This window comes from Chiloscyllium plagiosum, unplaced genomic scaffold, assembly GCF_037043375.1.
Source record: "Chiloscyllium plagiosum isolate Xiang-an unplaced genomic scaffold, Cpla_swu_hap1 HiC_scaffold_4, whole genome shotgun sequence".
NCBI classification, from domain to species: domain Eukaryota; kingdom Metazoa; phylum Chordata; class Chondrichthyes; order Orectolobiformes; family Hemiscylliidae; genus Chiloscyllium; species Chiloscyllium plagiosum.
The window spans coordinates 82,537,834-82,552,823 of NW_028270142.1; the positions used below are offsets into that span (position 1 = coordinate 82,537,834).

Genomic DNA, 14,990 nt, shown 5'->3' on the forward strand with positions numbered 1-14,990 from the left:
GGGGGGAAGCCAAGACCTCGGTTTACAGATGAGTTTATTTGGAATTACATGGTGTTGAAGGCAGAACTGTAGTCAATACATAGGAGCTGATGAAGGTGTCCTTGCTATCCAGATATTCCAGAAATGAATGTAGAGCCAGCGAGATGGTGTCTGCTGTGGACCTGTTGCATTTCAAAGGATTGAGGGAATTTGGTAGGCTGGAGCTGATGTGAGCTATGACCAACCTTATGAAGCACTTAATAATTATGGATGTCAAAGCCACCAGGCAGTCGTCATTGGGGCACGCTGCATGATTTTTCTTTGGCACCAGGATGATGATGGTCTTCTTGCTGCAGTGTTCTAACAAAGCACAATGTAAGCTTGAGAAACAATTTCCCATTTTCCACTTAATAATAGTCTCACGGTCTCAATACAATTTCCATAAATTCAGAAGCTGACTGCCTTGTGTCTGTTCTCCATTTTTCTTATATTCTCTTCCCCTTCTCCCCATAACTTTGTCTTGTTTCTGTTTTGCTTACACTGCTCTTAGTAGACAGGACATATTTTCTCCCCATCAATCCTTTATTTATACCCATTTTCACCTCTTTTTCCTCTTTCACCACTAATTAACAGCCTCTTCGGTCTTTGAGCTATATCTTAACACCACTAACTCCCTCTTCCTTCTCCGCCTTTGTCAAAAGTTTTAAAAAGTAACATTTTCAAACACTTTTAAGTTTTGAAAAACAATCATACTGAACTCAAAACTTTAAATCTGTTTCTCTAACCACAGATGCTGCCAAACCCACTGAGTTTCTCCAGCTTTTTCTGTGTCTATAACAGCTGGTGGGCAAACCTTGGAAAACATCGGAACAGGGTAGACCATTCGGCTATTTAAAGCTGCCATGCAATTTAATAAGCTTGTGGCAGAACTACGAGCCTCTGACCTTGTGTTTGCCACAATATTTATAGAGCTTGTCCTGTTCACTTTTGAGTCAATTGTAACACCCAGCTTGTCAATAGAGGATTCAGCGATGATAATGCTATTGAATGCTAAACGAACATGGTTAGATGTTCTCTTGTCAATTACAAACTAATTGTTTGAAGAAACTGTTTGTTGGAGAATCATCAGGGTATCAGGCTAAAAGGCTAGATGGACTTTTGTTTCTAATACTTGAAGTAACATCTTGAATGTGACATCTAAAGTATGTCAAATGCATATTAGACACAATATTTCATCCACAGGTAGATCCGACATGGAATTGCAGGGTGTGAACTGGAGATTACATGACAACACAGCAATTCACGATATAGTAGCAGCAATTTTGTGTAGAATTTTAACGTCCAAGGAGAAGGGAACGTGGGATGGATAAGCAGGTGAAGCCCAGAAAAGTGGTATTCGCTCAGGAACTTAACATGACTGCCAAGTTTTGGGTTCAACTTGGATGGATTTCTAGCCAAGTGGAAAACCTCTGTAGATATACCTTGTCAACATGGATGCATCTGAGGGCTCAGTGCAGCAATTTTGACTTTGACAGCATGTTTCCAGGTTTCCATAGTTGTCTGGAACATGTTAGGCTCAAGCAGTAAGGAGTGTTTCATTATCTGTGATCACAATAATGTACTCTGAGAAAGCTTTAGGGCTGTTATCAGCTAGGGAGTCAGTTTTCAAACATAGTGCATTATTGTACCAGCCAGGACTAATTTATTTTGGAAATGTCACCTCATCCCGTCTTTTGGAAACATTAGCTGAGTGAGTGCAAGTAGTGTTGAGATCATATTGCTGTTAATCCTGTCACAGAATGTTCCCTGTTTACAAGGCAGGAAACATCACTCTAGTATTTTCCCATGATAGTACTGCCTGTTTTGTAAATTTGATTTTTCAACATCTGCCAAAATTAAAACATACAAGCAATGCTGCATTTCTCACATAGTCACTGAGTATTTTACTACTGTTGTATTTTTATTAAACACATTAGACATAGGAGCTATTTAAATCAATTAACATCTCAATTAAAACACCAAAACAGAAGAATTTGATCTGAGGTTGTTAACTATCAAGTTTACTGACTATTTTTAAATGCTTCCAAGATAAGTAAACATACAAACATGCTGGCAGAAAACAATGTGCTTGACGAATACAATTTAATGCAGTTTTAATTGTTTAAACAGTTTTTCCTTTGTTCCTAATCCAAACTTCCACCTCAGAAGATTACCTTTTAATTTCCAGTTAGCTATGAAACCAATGCATTTAGTAAGAATCACTGTGCTAAAAGGGCCAGGTTTTGAACAGCTCTAGCAACTTGAATCTGGGCATCCATATGATGTCATGGGCCATCAACAACAGCGGAACTGTACTCCAGCACAATCTGCAAACTCATGGCTCAGCATTCCCCCCACTTAACCAGTACCATCAAGCCAGAAGATCACCCCTGATTCAATGGACAGTGTAGGTGGACATGCCAGGAGCAGCATCAGGCATACTTGAAGATGAGGTGTCAACCTGGTGAAGCCACCAAATAGGACTATTTGCATGCCAAAAAGCATAAGCTGCAAGTGATAGGCAGAGCTAAGCGATCCTATAACCAAAGGATCAGATCTAAGCCGTGGAATCCTGCTACATCCAGTAATGGTAGTGGACAATCAAATAACTCACTGGAGGAGGAAGGTCCATAAATATCCCCATCCTCATTGCTAGAAAATCCCAACGTATCAGCGCAAACAATAAGGTTGAAAAATTCACAGCAATTTTCAACCAGACATGCTGAGTGGACAATCCATCCTGGCCTCCTCCAGTAGTCCTCAGTAACCCAGCTACAGTGGTCAGCCAATACAATTCACTTGATGTGTTTGGGGGAGGGGGACAGGATACTGCAAAGGCTACTGGCCCAGACAACATTCCAGCAATAGTACTGTTCCAGAATATGCCTCTTACCCTATCCAAGCTCTTCCATTACTATTACAACATTGGCATCTATCCAACAATGTGGAAAATTGCCCCGGTATGTCCTGTGTATAAAAAGCAAGACAAATCCAGCAGAGTCATTATCTTCCCATTAGTCTGCTCTTGGTCATCAGTAAAGTGATGGAAGGAGTTATCAACAGTTCTATCAAACAGCACCTACTCAGCAATAAACTGGTCAATGATGCCAGTTTAGGTTCTGCCAGGACCACTCAGCTCCTGATCTTATTGCAGCCTCGGTTCAAACATGGACAAAAGAGCTGAATGCCAGAGGTGAGGTGAGAGTTCTTGACATCAACTCAACAAAGTGTGGCACCAAGGAACTCTAGCAAAACTGGAATCCGTGGGTGTCAGGAGGAAACCTCTCTGCTGGTTGGAGTCCTACCTGGTAAACACGAAGATGATAGTAGTTGTTAGAGGTCAGTCATCTCAACTCCAAGATATCTCTGCAGGAGTTCTTCAGGGTAGTATGCCCAACTATCTTCAGCTGCTTCATCAATGATTTTCCCTCCATCGTAATGTCAGATTGCACAATGACTGCTCAATATTCAACAGCATCCCAACTCCTCAGATAGTGAAGCAGTCCATGTTCAAATACAACAAGATCTGGACAATATCCACACTTGCGCTTACAAGGGCAAATCACTTTCATGCCCAACAAATTCCAGGCAATGGCCATCTCCAATAAGAGACAATCTAATCACTGCTCCTTGATATTCAATGGTGTTACATCACAGAATCCACCACCACCAACATCGTTGGGGTTACCATAGACCAAAAACTCAACTGAACTTGGCACATAAGCACAGTGGCTACAATAGCAGGTTAAATTCTAGGAATACTGTGGCAAATAATTCATCTGCTGACTCCCCAAAGCGTGTCCACCTACAAGGCACAATTCAGGAGTGCAATGGAATACTGCCCACCCTCCTGGACAGATGCAGCTCTGACAATACACAAGAAATTGACACCTTCTAGGGCAAAGCAGCCCACTTGATTGGTGCCACATCCACAAACATCTACTCCCTCCCCACTAACACTCAGTAGAAGCTATATATTCTATCTACAAGATGAACTGAAGAAATTCACCAAAGATCCTGAGATCGTATCTTCTAAACCTACAATCATTGCCATCTAGAAGGACATGGCAGCAGATACATGGGTACAACAGTACCTGCAAGTTCTCCTCCAAGCCACTCAGCACCCTGACTTGGAAATATATTTTTGTTCCTTCAAGTCACTGGGTGAAAATCCTGGAATTCCATCCCCAAGAGCATTGTGGGGCCACCTACAGCACATAGACTGCAGCAGTTCAAGAAGGTAGCTTACCGCCATCTTCTCAGGGGCAGCTAGGGATGGGCAATAAATACTGGCCAGCCAGTGACACCCACATCCTATGAATAAATAAAAGAAAACTTTTTGCAATTCCCACTCCTGCAATCCTTTATCAACAAAAACAACAGCTCTTCTGATCACGTAATTAGCAATTCCTTTAGCTCTAACTTTCATTCTTTCATATAAATATATCATTCATATTCATCTTCACTATTCCCATTGCTCCTAATTCAAATCTTATGGCAACAGACATAAGTGAACCTGACACCTGATTGTCTCACTCACTCCCAGCTAAATAATAGGTAACATCCACCTTTACTACCAATCTCTACTATTGCCAAGTTAAGAAAACCTAAATTCTTCATTTCAAGTAATCTCATATTGTATCTTTATTCCTTTCATCCCTAATGTCCAGGCCAAGAACAGACACATCATGCACATTAATAATTCTAAGAATGTGATGATTTGGAAAGCTGTCTTAGTTCCCATCCTCGACTTCCCAGTCTTATTCTCACTCCTGTTCCAATTCCTGGTCATGCTGTAACTTGTAGTTTCTCTTCCATCTCCGCTTCAACCAGCATTCAGCTAACCAAATATCCACTTCATCAATTCACGACTTTCTCCCCATCCAAGTTCTTGGCTATGTTTCCTTGCCGTACTGCTCATCAACATTGTCAATTTTTTGCTTTGTATTTATTCTTCAAAGCCATTGTTATCACTCCTCTCCAAAATCTAATCCAATTTCAGCTAACATTTCATCACTAATATTTTCTTTTCCCTGTAATTTTTTTTTGAATATGCCTTTGCCATCCAGATCTATGTTAACTTCACCCACTTTTGTGTCTCAATGCCTTCATGCCTTCAGTATGCTTACTAAGCCTGTTCAGATTAAAGTCAGTGGTCACATCCTGCGGTGCTGTGATCATGATTTAGTATCTCCCTGTGACCATTCTTGATACTTGCCATGGTGAACTATGCAATTCTCCTCAAATATTTTTTCTCAGAATGTCACTTTATAGAATCACCAATTTTACATAACAGAGCCAATACTCCTCCATCCACATCCACACATTCATCATTGAACAAGGGGCCACATTTCTTTCTTTTTGTGTATATGTCAGTTCTCAACATTACCAATAAACAGTAATTAGCTTAAATAAGTATCCTGATAATACAGTGTAACCTCCTATTACCTCCATCAACTCACATTGAAAACCTGGCTGAATACTATTGGTTTATAGATAAACAGCACATTCCTCAGCCAGTGTAAGGATAAGATGAATCCCATTTTATTTGGGTCCCAGCAAAAATATTGGATTATTATCATTGACTCTGTCTAAAACTGTCTTCTTAGTCTTAAATCAATGGTGTAAAAAATGAATATTCCATTCAATCCTTAGCTGAGCTGTAAGAGTCATGTTCTATATATCACCAAAATTGCTCAGTGCAGGCTCCACAATATCACCTGCTTGAGAATGCTGCTGCCTTAAAGTGTATGCTTAGCTACAAACTTAATACTTCCTTGTGTTCACACCATCCACTTGAACTTTCTGCAGTCAATGTGCAAACTGTTAAAAAAGAAATCCTGAATTCTGCTCTGCACTAAGTCTATTACTCATAGCTTGACCAAGGAGAAGGTGCTGGGGAAGCTGAAAGGTCTAAAGGTGGATAACTTAGTTGGACCAGATGAACTGCAGCACAGAAGTTTGAAGGCGATTGTGGAGACTGTGGTGATCTTTCAGGAATCACTGGAGTCAGGGAGGTTTCAAAAGGACTGGAAAATGGTTAATGCAAGACCCTTGTTTCAGAAGGGAGGAAGGCAGAAGACAGCAAAATAAAGGTCAGTTAGCCTGACCTTGACTGTTAGCAAGATTTTAGAGTCCATTGTTAAGGATGTGATTCTGGAGTACTTGGAAGTGCATGGTAAAATCGGGCTGAGTCAGCTTCATCAAGATTTGGACGGGCCCAACAAATCTATTAGAATTCTTTGAGGAGCACGTTTTTTTCAAGGACACCAGTGGACATGATCAATTTTGGATTTCCAGAAGGCCTTTGACAAGGTGGTGTACAAGAGGCTGCTAAATAAGATAACAGCCCATAGTGATAAGAGCAAGCTGAATGGATAGAGGATTGGCTGACTGGCAGAAGACAGATAGTGGGGATAAAGGAGTCTTTTTTCATGATGGCAGGCAGTGACTCGTGAAATTCTACAGGGATCCATGTTGGGATCATAGATATTCATGTTGTATATTAACAATCTGGGTGAAGGAACTGAGGATAATGTTGCTAATTTTGCAGATGACACAAAGATGGATGGAGGGGCAGGTAGTATTGAGGAAGTGAGAGACTACAGAAGGATTTAGACAGGCTAGAAGAGTGAGCATTGAAATGGCATATGGAATACAATGTGGAAACATATGAGGTTATGTACTTCAGTAGGAAGAATACACGCATAGACTATTTTCTAAATGGGGCAAGTCTTGGGAAATCTGAAGCACAAAGGGACTTAGTAGTCCTAGTTCAGGATTTTCTTAAAGTTTACATTCATGTTCAGTTGACAGTTAGGAAGGCAAATGTAATATTTAGCATTCATTTCACAAGGCCAGAATAGAACAGTGATGTCCTGCTGAGGCAGTATTAGGCTCCGGTCAGGCTGCATTTAGAATATTGTGAGCAATTTTGGGCCCTGATGCTAAGGAAGAAATTGTTGGTGTTGGAGGTGGTAGGGAGGACGTTTACAAGGATGATCCCAGGGATGAATGGCTTGTTATATGAGGTGCAGCTGAGGACCCTGGATGAGTTTAGAACGATGAGGGGGAATCTCTTATTGAAGTTTATAGAATACTGAGAGGTCTGGACGCTTCCATTAGTAGGAGAGACGAGGACCCAAGGGCACAGCATTGGAGTGAAGAGATAACCCTTTCGAACTGAGATGAGGAGGAATATCTTCAGCAAAATGGTGGTGAATCTTTGGAACTCATTTCTACAAAAGGCTATGGAGACTAAGTCATTGAGTATACTTTAGACAGAGATGAATAGGTTCCTGACTAGTGAGGAGATCAAGAGTTACAGGATGAAGGTAGGAGAATGAGGTTGAGAAACAATTCAGCCATTATTGAATGGTGGAGAAGTCTTGAGGGGCCAAATGGCTTAATTTTGCAGCAAAATCTTATGAACTTATTATCTTATGGTTTTCTGCCTTAATTTCCCACTAGCATCCAAAACCTCAGTTTTAAATTCTTATACAGCCTCATCCCATCCTTTCTCTACTTCTAATTGTCTTTGATGCTGTGATTCTGATCTATGTACATCACCATCCATCTTCCTGCTGTTAGTGTGAGATCCTTCAATTAACTTAGTTCTTTGCAACTCTCATGCCATGGCACCGAATACTTTTTTGTATCGTGAAAGCTATCTTGTGTATTTTGTTCTAAAATTACTTTGCACCATTTTGGAGTTTTAATGGGTTAAACATAAAATGTTGTTAATAAAGCACACAGTGAAATGTTGCCTCACCGTTTGTTTAAGTTTCTCAAAATTTAACTTGGAATGAATATGCAGATCCGTGAAAAAGTTAGGGGAGGCAGTCAACTGTACAGTGCTCCCTATGAAATCCATTGTTATACTGTGTCTTGTTAGTCACCTTTTAAATAAACTACATTATGCTGAAGTATATAATTGGTTTGTCATTAAATTAGTGCTTTGCAATTTATTTCCTGCAGATAACTGCAAATGAAATGCATTTCATGACGGTTAATTTGTGACTAAACCTGCAGTTTATCACAGTAGGCAAAAATAAAATCACAAGTTACCCTCTGTTTTATACATATTAATGTTGAAAGCAAATATTTTTACTATTACAATTACAATTTTAATCAAAAGTTATTAGAGTGCATACATTTTAATTATAGTTTTATCAAATAACATGCTCATAACATTCTAACTGCATTTCTCACTTGACGAAAATGTCTCCATGTTGGGTAAGGACTATTGTAATTTATACTAAATTATTGAACAGATTTAAAATCATGCATAATTTCAACAATTTCATTTCCCATTAAAAATAGTTCTGTCAATTTCTACTTCCAAATCAGTATTGAAGGTGTTGTTGAGATTTATTGAGAGCTCAAACAGAGAGTTAAAAGTTTGGGGGTGAGATTGCTGTTTGTTTTTCTGCAATAATAAACTCTTGAAAACCTAAATAATGACAACAATATCAGAAAAATAACCCTTCTATTCGAAATTTTATTTTTAGTTCACATTTAGACAATTAGAACAATCATTCCCATTCAATTTATAGTTATTAATTTTATTATTTAGCCCTTCCCACCTCAGGCGACTGACTGTGTGGAGTTTGCACATTCTCCCCATGTCTGCATGGGCTACCTCCGAGTGCTTCGGTTTCCTCCCACAGTCCAAAGACGTGCAGGTTAGGTGAATTGGCCATGCTAAATTGCCTGTAGTGTTAGGTGAAGGGTAAATTAGAGGTATGGGTGGGTTGCGCTTCGGCAGGTCAGTGTGAACTTGTTGGGCTGAAGGGCCTGTTTCCACACTGTAAGTAATCTAATCTAATCTAATCACTGTAGGTAAATGTTCCATGTTGATATGTGAAATAATTACTTACTAATCTGAAATCATCACATTAAGACTAAATAGTTCTCCAATCAGGATACAAGCATACTGGCTTCTATTCTGATCCTGATGCACAAGTGAAGCATCTAAAGTGAGACATAAGAGGTTTGTTCATAGTGTCAGTAAACGAGGGAGTTGCTTCGTATTTTTTAAAAAGGGAGCATTTCCTCCATCAACATTAGTGCAAGTCTGGAAATTATCAGCCACTGGGGGAATATAAAAGGTTAATCCTGAGAACTACTTCAAGGTGAATCCAGCATCCAGTATATGCAATGTAGGTTAAAAGAAATCTATAAATCAATATCAGGGCAGATTTTATCATGCAAAGAGTGAGCACCGCTTAGTGGACAGTTGAAAGGGAAAAAAAAGCATGGCATTGTGGATACATTAGATTTGTGTGATTTCGGGTGGGACATATTTCGAGAAGTTTTCATCAGCTGACTTTCGACCTTCAATGTCTCTGACCAGTCAAAAGCTTTTAATTTGCCAACTCCAATATTTTTAACTCGGAACATTTAAGTGTACAAAAACCCTGCCTGATATGATTTTAATTAGTAACTGAATGTGAAAGCTGAAAAATCCAGTAAAACCTTCCCTAATCCAAAGGTGCAGGCAATTTATTGTACCGGTTCCTTGCAGCATTGAGCTGTGAGCAAACTAATTGCAGCTTTTTTTTCTATATTAACCAGCTGGGAGACATACTAAGTCCCAGTACTTGCTTCCAGCATATATTACTTCACAATTTTTCCACTGCGTTGTATCTTCAATGTCATTGATATTGTACACTATAAGCAGAATACATGCATAAATCAGAGCAAAAGGTTACAAAATGACATGTGGAAGTCTGAGGCCTTCTATTTTGGATACCAGACAACCAAATTAGAATTTTCCTTAAAATTCTAAGGAAGAGAGAGACTAAGAGTGACACTAAGAGCTGTGGAGAAGCAAGGTGTCCACATACAAAAACCACAAAGTGCCACGATAGATCAAAAGATCTTTTAAAACAATTGAAAATGGGCCTTTACATCAAGTTGATTGATTTTTTTTAAAAAAGTCCTCGAGTTTTATAAGAATTTAGTAAGACTCCACCTGAAGTATCATTCTCAACCTGTTGAAAGATTGGCCTTGGGAGCTAGTTCAGCACAGATTTACCAGAACAATGTCAAAACTTAAATAGCGAATTCATGGAAACTATATTTGCTTGAGTTTAGAAGATTGAAATATAATGTTACAGAAGTATGTGACATGATATTGAGACTCAAGAATGTAGATACAAAGAAACTGATGCAGCTGCTGGAGAAAATGCAGTCAAAAGAACATGATTTAAATTTACAGCAGTACTGTTTTGGAGTTAAAATAGAAAACAATTTGAGCGCAAAGAATAGTTGAAATTTACAAATTAATAAAATGATGTTAGGTTAAAAAGTCAAGACAAGAGACAGAGATCAAAGGTAGTTATTAAACATAAAGTGAGGCACAGATCGGCCATCACCTAGTGGATGACTGACCTGGTTTCACATCTTGTTTCTGTGAATGGAAATCAAAAGTAACTGATTGCATGTAAAGTATTTTAGCTCCTCCAGGAGTTATGTAAAAGTGCTGTGTATATGCAACTTGTGCCAGTGGCGCCTGAATTTACCTGAAACTGTTGTAAATTGGAGCAAGATAGCATTTGTTTTGAAAGCCCTTCATCACTGCGAGATGGTGTGAACGGCTGTTTGTCGCCCCCTAGTCGATGTTCGCTGAGAATCCCGGAAACTGAGAATAATCACGGTTCGGAGAACTGAGAACAACAAATGCTGGCGATCATAGCGGGTCAGACAGCATCCATGGAGAGAGACCAAGCTAACGTTTCGAGTCCAGATGACTCTTGGAGAACGACGGAGTTTCAAAATAAGGACTGTTTTCTTTTAACCAGCGAACTATCTGATAGCTTTCTGCTGTTTTCAACTAACACTGGAACGTTTCACGTTGATTAACGTGGACGTGAGTATTCCATTCTGTGCTTGGATCGCGCCCTTCTCTATAAAGCGCATGGCAGTGAACACCAATTCTTCCTTGAGAAAGGTAGAGGTTGACTAACTTATAAAGAGGTGCTAATGTTCCACCCCAGTCCAACACCGGCATCTCTAAATCATGACCAAAATTCCACCGTCCCTTTCAGCGTCAACTGTTTCAGCGCCGCGTGATATTGAGGGACGGTTTGTTCTACCGTCATGTCCAAGTGTAACAGAGCTCGGTTTAACAAGGACACTGGAGTCTGCAAACTACTACGATCAAAAGCACCCACGACCGGATCTTTGACACACTTTCCCCTTTGCACTTTGTTCCTCATGACTTATTCATTTATTCCCGCCTAACGCCCGCGTGTGGGGTTCAATGCGAACCTGAGGATGCTTGCATATTCCTTAACGAAATATTTGGACTTCACTGATCGCTCTGAACCTTCTCTTAACGATATTTCCCACAGTAGCTCTGAGCGAAAAAGCAAAAAAAAAATCAAAATAACCTACAAATCAACATTGTGGTGGTCGGCAGCCGCGCAATTGCCGCCCTGTAGCCCAGATGTAATGCTACACAGATATAATCTAGCTGCTTTCTGCAACATCTCTTATGTTCCGGAAGCTTTCAATCATGACTCGTTTCACTTAAGCAAACCCCACACATCACCGATGTAAATGCTCACATTGTAAGAACTCTCAGGTCCCTTCGCAATTAGAAGATTATTTCCATCCACTAAGCCAGTCCCCAACACGATTGTAAGTTCATTCCGTGTAAAAAAAAATCTAACCAAAAACACTGGCGCCCTTCTCAGTTTCACATCTCACGGCAGATTATGTTTCTCCAGCTCTTACTGCAAAGTTTGACATTTACAAGTCTACAAACCGTGTCCATCAGATTGAGCTCTGTTGTAAGCCGTGTCTGTTGCCCGCTCCCCCCTCTCTCAGCTGAGTGTCAGTGTTACGGCTAAGGGGGAATTGGGCTCCTTTCCATGGAGACGATGGATGCCTACCGTACACCATTTACCAGGAGACCAGAGCCTTCAGAGGCTGTTAAACTGCACCTTACCTGCTGGCTGGGTAACAGGTGTTGCTCTGAGGCCAGTCACTGCTGCAGACTGCCAGCTTTCCCCTTCTACACTATGCCCCGAATAACGCGGCCGAGCTCCATCTCCCCGTACACCGACCGTCTGTGACAACTTGCGGCACAGTAACTCGGGCTGAACGCCTCTCCCAGTGCTGTTTAAATCATACTGGCATAGGGCTGTGGCACTGCAAACGGAGCCGGGACGGTGCACTCCTGAGCGGACAGCTCGCTTACATTTCCACAGCGCACCCTCTCGAAGGTGATTGAGGAACCAGACCTTCTTGCTGCGGTCAGTTCGGTTAGATTTTGCCAGGCAGTGGAGGATGGAGGACTCCCACAACTTGTCTTCCTCCAGGGACTGGGGCAGGCGCGATTCCAGCTCCTGATGTCTCTTTTTGAATGTGCTGCTTGTGTGTGTGTGTATATCTGTGTTTATCTTCGCCTCTCCCCGTTGTGTGCCTGCACGAAGCAGTGAATCAGCAAGACCTATGTGGATGAGGTAGTTGCAGAGAGTAGAGTCTGTGATGTGGCACCGCCACTTGGCGCTGGGGACTCAGCACACGGCATGCACAGCGCTGGATTGACGCTGAATCGTGTCGGAGCAGATTCCGCTGTTGCTGGGTTGCCAAGTCTCGCTTCTTTCAAAGTTATTAAAGGGACTTTTGTTTACAAAAAAAAATCATAAAGGAAACCTGCAACGCTCCTCAAGAAATTAATACGATTTACTTATTAATTGAGAATTAAACCAAATTGCTTTAAATGCAAAAATAATTAGAACGCGTTGTATTTCTCCGAGCCGACAAGATACCTGGCACTGATGTGTTATACTGTAGAAAGCAATTATACTGTGGATGTGAGGCAGTGTCTGAATCTCACACATTGACTCCGGTATCACCACGTCTTTATTCGTCCAAGGAGATGGCATCTTTGCCTCGCTGAAAACGCACTGTTCTTAAAGTGGTACTTTCCACCAATAGATTTCCGACATGCCGTGATAGGATGGAAAGTTGCAGTTCATTTCTCGCTAGTCTTCAACAGCGCCCCGTTCCTCCAGTGGTGAGCAGGAGGAATGTTAGCAATGCATGGGAGGCGGGTGATGTCAGCCTTATTCTATGAATAAAATATTTTTTAACCGGTACTTGAACATATCAATTGATTTTTTAATTTGGGCACAAACAATACTAAGAGTTTGTATCATATGTATGTAAGTGAGTTTGAAAAGTCATCTTTAACACCATTAATTTGTCCAAATTAAAAATATAGGACTCTTATGCTAAAATTTTGCATCGTTATTAGGTATTGCAGTATATGACTAATTGGGAAATATGAAACTATTTCTGAGATATGTCCATTGACAACAAATGAATTCAATATTTGAATTTGATAAGAAAGGTATCTGCTATTATTAACTGTCAATTATTCTTCAAACGTGTTGCAAAGTAGTCAAAGTCCCATGATAACATAAACATGCAATTTTCTTTTCAAAGAATGGCTAGCTAAAATTTTGAAATTCACTTCAATCCATGTAGTTTTATCAACAATATTTCAGAGATGACAAAATTGCACCATTGTTGTAGAGGTTCGTTATCTGCCATTCATAATACCATCTGTTTAAAACTATTGTTTATTTGCTATTTTTTATTTTGAATTAAATTTCCCCAAGATCGGATCAAGAGAAGTTGAATCCTGGTAAATCTTACTGTACTGAATAATGACTTCATACTGAAGTAAGTACTCAGTCTTTGCAGTAACTGAATGTTAGTCAAACCAGATAAAATTGTTTGTTTGGTAAAGTTTCCCAATTCCCAGTTCAAAGAAAATGATCATGAAAACGATGCACTATAAAAGTAATGGTCATTTCATTGCTGTAATGGCAACTTAAAAATATGCATGTATCTTAAATACAAAGTGTTGGAGAGTAACAAAAGCACATTTATCAATCAGTAATGTGATGGCCAGCTTTTCAAGATGATTGACAATGCATTATTAGCTGCAATTGTGAAACAACTAGATTTGATGAGTTCAATGTTTCATTTCTTGCAGCCCACTTTGTTAGTTACATCCACATCCCACGAAAGCACAAGAAAAGGGTTTTCTCGAAAGCCTGCTCGAATCATTGAGTTTTAATGGAGAAAAACATTATCACTTCACCTTCTTTTAGTCTGCTACCACACTACTTTAAACCCTGATGTAGGGCTGATGTGTGAAACATCAATTCTCCTGCTCCTCAGATGCTCACTGACCTGCTGTGCTTTTCCTGCACCACACTCTCGGCTCTGATCTCCAGCATCTGCAGTCCTCACTTTTGAGTACTTTAAACCCTGCCCAACTACTCTAGCAAGTAACTTCCCCCGCCCCATCACCATCACCCCCAAGGACATCACTGTTCAGTTTGTACAGGTCCCATCTCGCCTCAGGCGACTGACTGTGTGGAGTTTGCACGTTCTCCCCGTGTCTGCGTGGGTTTCCTCCGGGTGCTCCAGTTTCCTCCCACAGTCCAAAGATGTGCAGGGTCAGGTGAATTGGCCATACTAAATTGCCCGTAGTGTTAGGTAAGGGGTAAATGTAGGGGTATGGGTGGGTTTCGCTTCGGCGGCTCGGTGTGGACTTGTTGGGCTGAAGGGCCTGTTTCCACACTGTAATCTAATCTAATCTAATCTCCCTCAGAACCAGTTCACTGCCTAGTATTAACTTATTTTTCTCTGAGTGTATACTTACCTTATTCTGTATTATGGCTTCCATCAGTTTTCTATTCTTGATGTCAAGCTGACAGGTTTGTGGTTTCCTAGTTATCCTTTACCCTTTTCTTAAGCAGTGGTGTCACATTCATAATTATCCAGTCCTTGGGACTAATCCTGTCTTCAAAGAGGCCAGGAAAATTTCTGACAATGGCTCCGCAATTTGCTCCCTTACTTCTCTCAGCAACCTAGGATACATCCCATCCAGGCTTGGCCACTTCTCTACTTGGAGTGCTGCCAGCTGTTCTAGCATCTTTTTA

The 14,990-nt window shown here is 40.5% G+C and overlaps 1 protein-coding gene across 5 annotated transcripts in view; it reads right to left on the minus strand.

Moving 5' to 3' along the window:
• sntg1 (syntrophin, gamma 1) overlaps positions 1–13,048 on the minus strand; it is a 594,367-nt gene extending 581,319 nt beyond the window's left edge. For 4 of the 5 annotated variants that reach the window (XM_043688308.2, XM_087986417.1, XM_043688306.2 and 1 more), the window contains exon 1: positions 11,975–13,048. The gene's annotated coding sequence lies outside the window, so the exon portion shown is untranslated. The remainder of the gene's footprint in view (positions 1–11,974) is intronic. The other variant, XM_087986416.1, reaches the window with a different exon arrangement.
• Between the last annotated feature and the right edge of the window lie 1,942 nt (positions 13,049–14,990).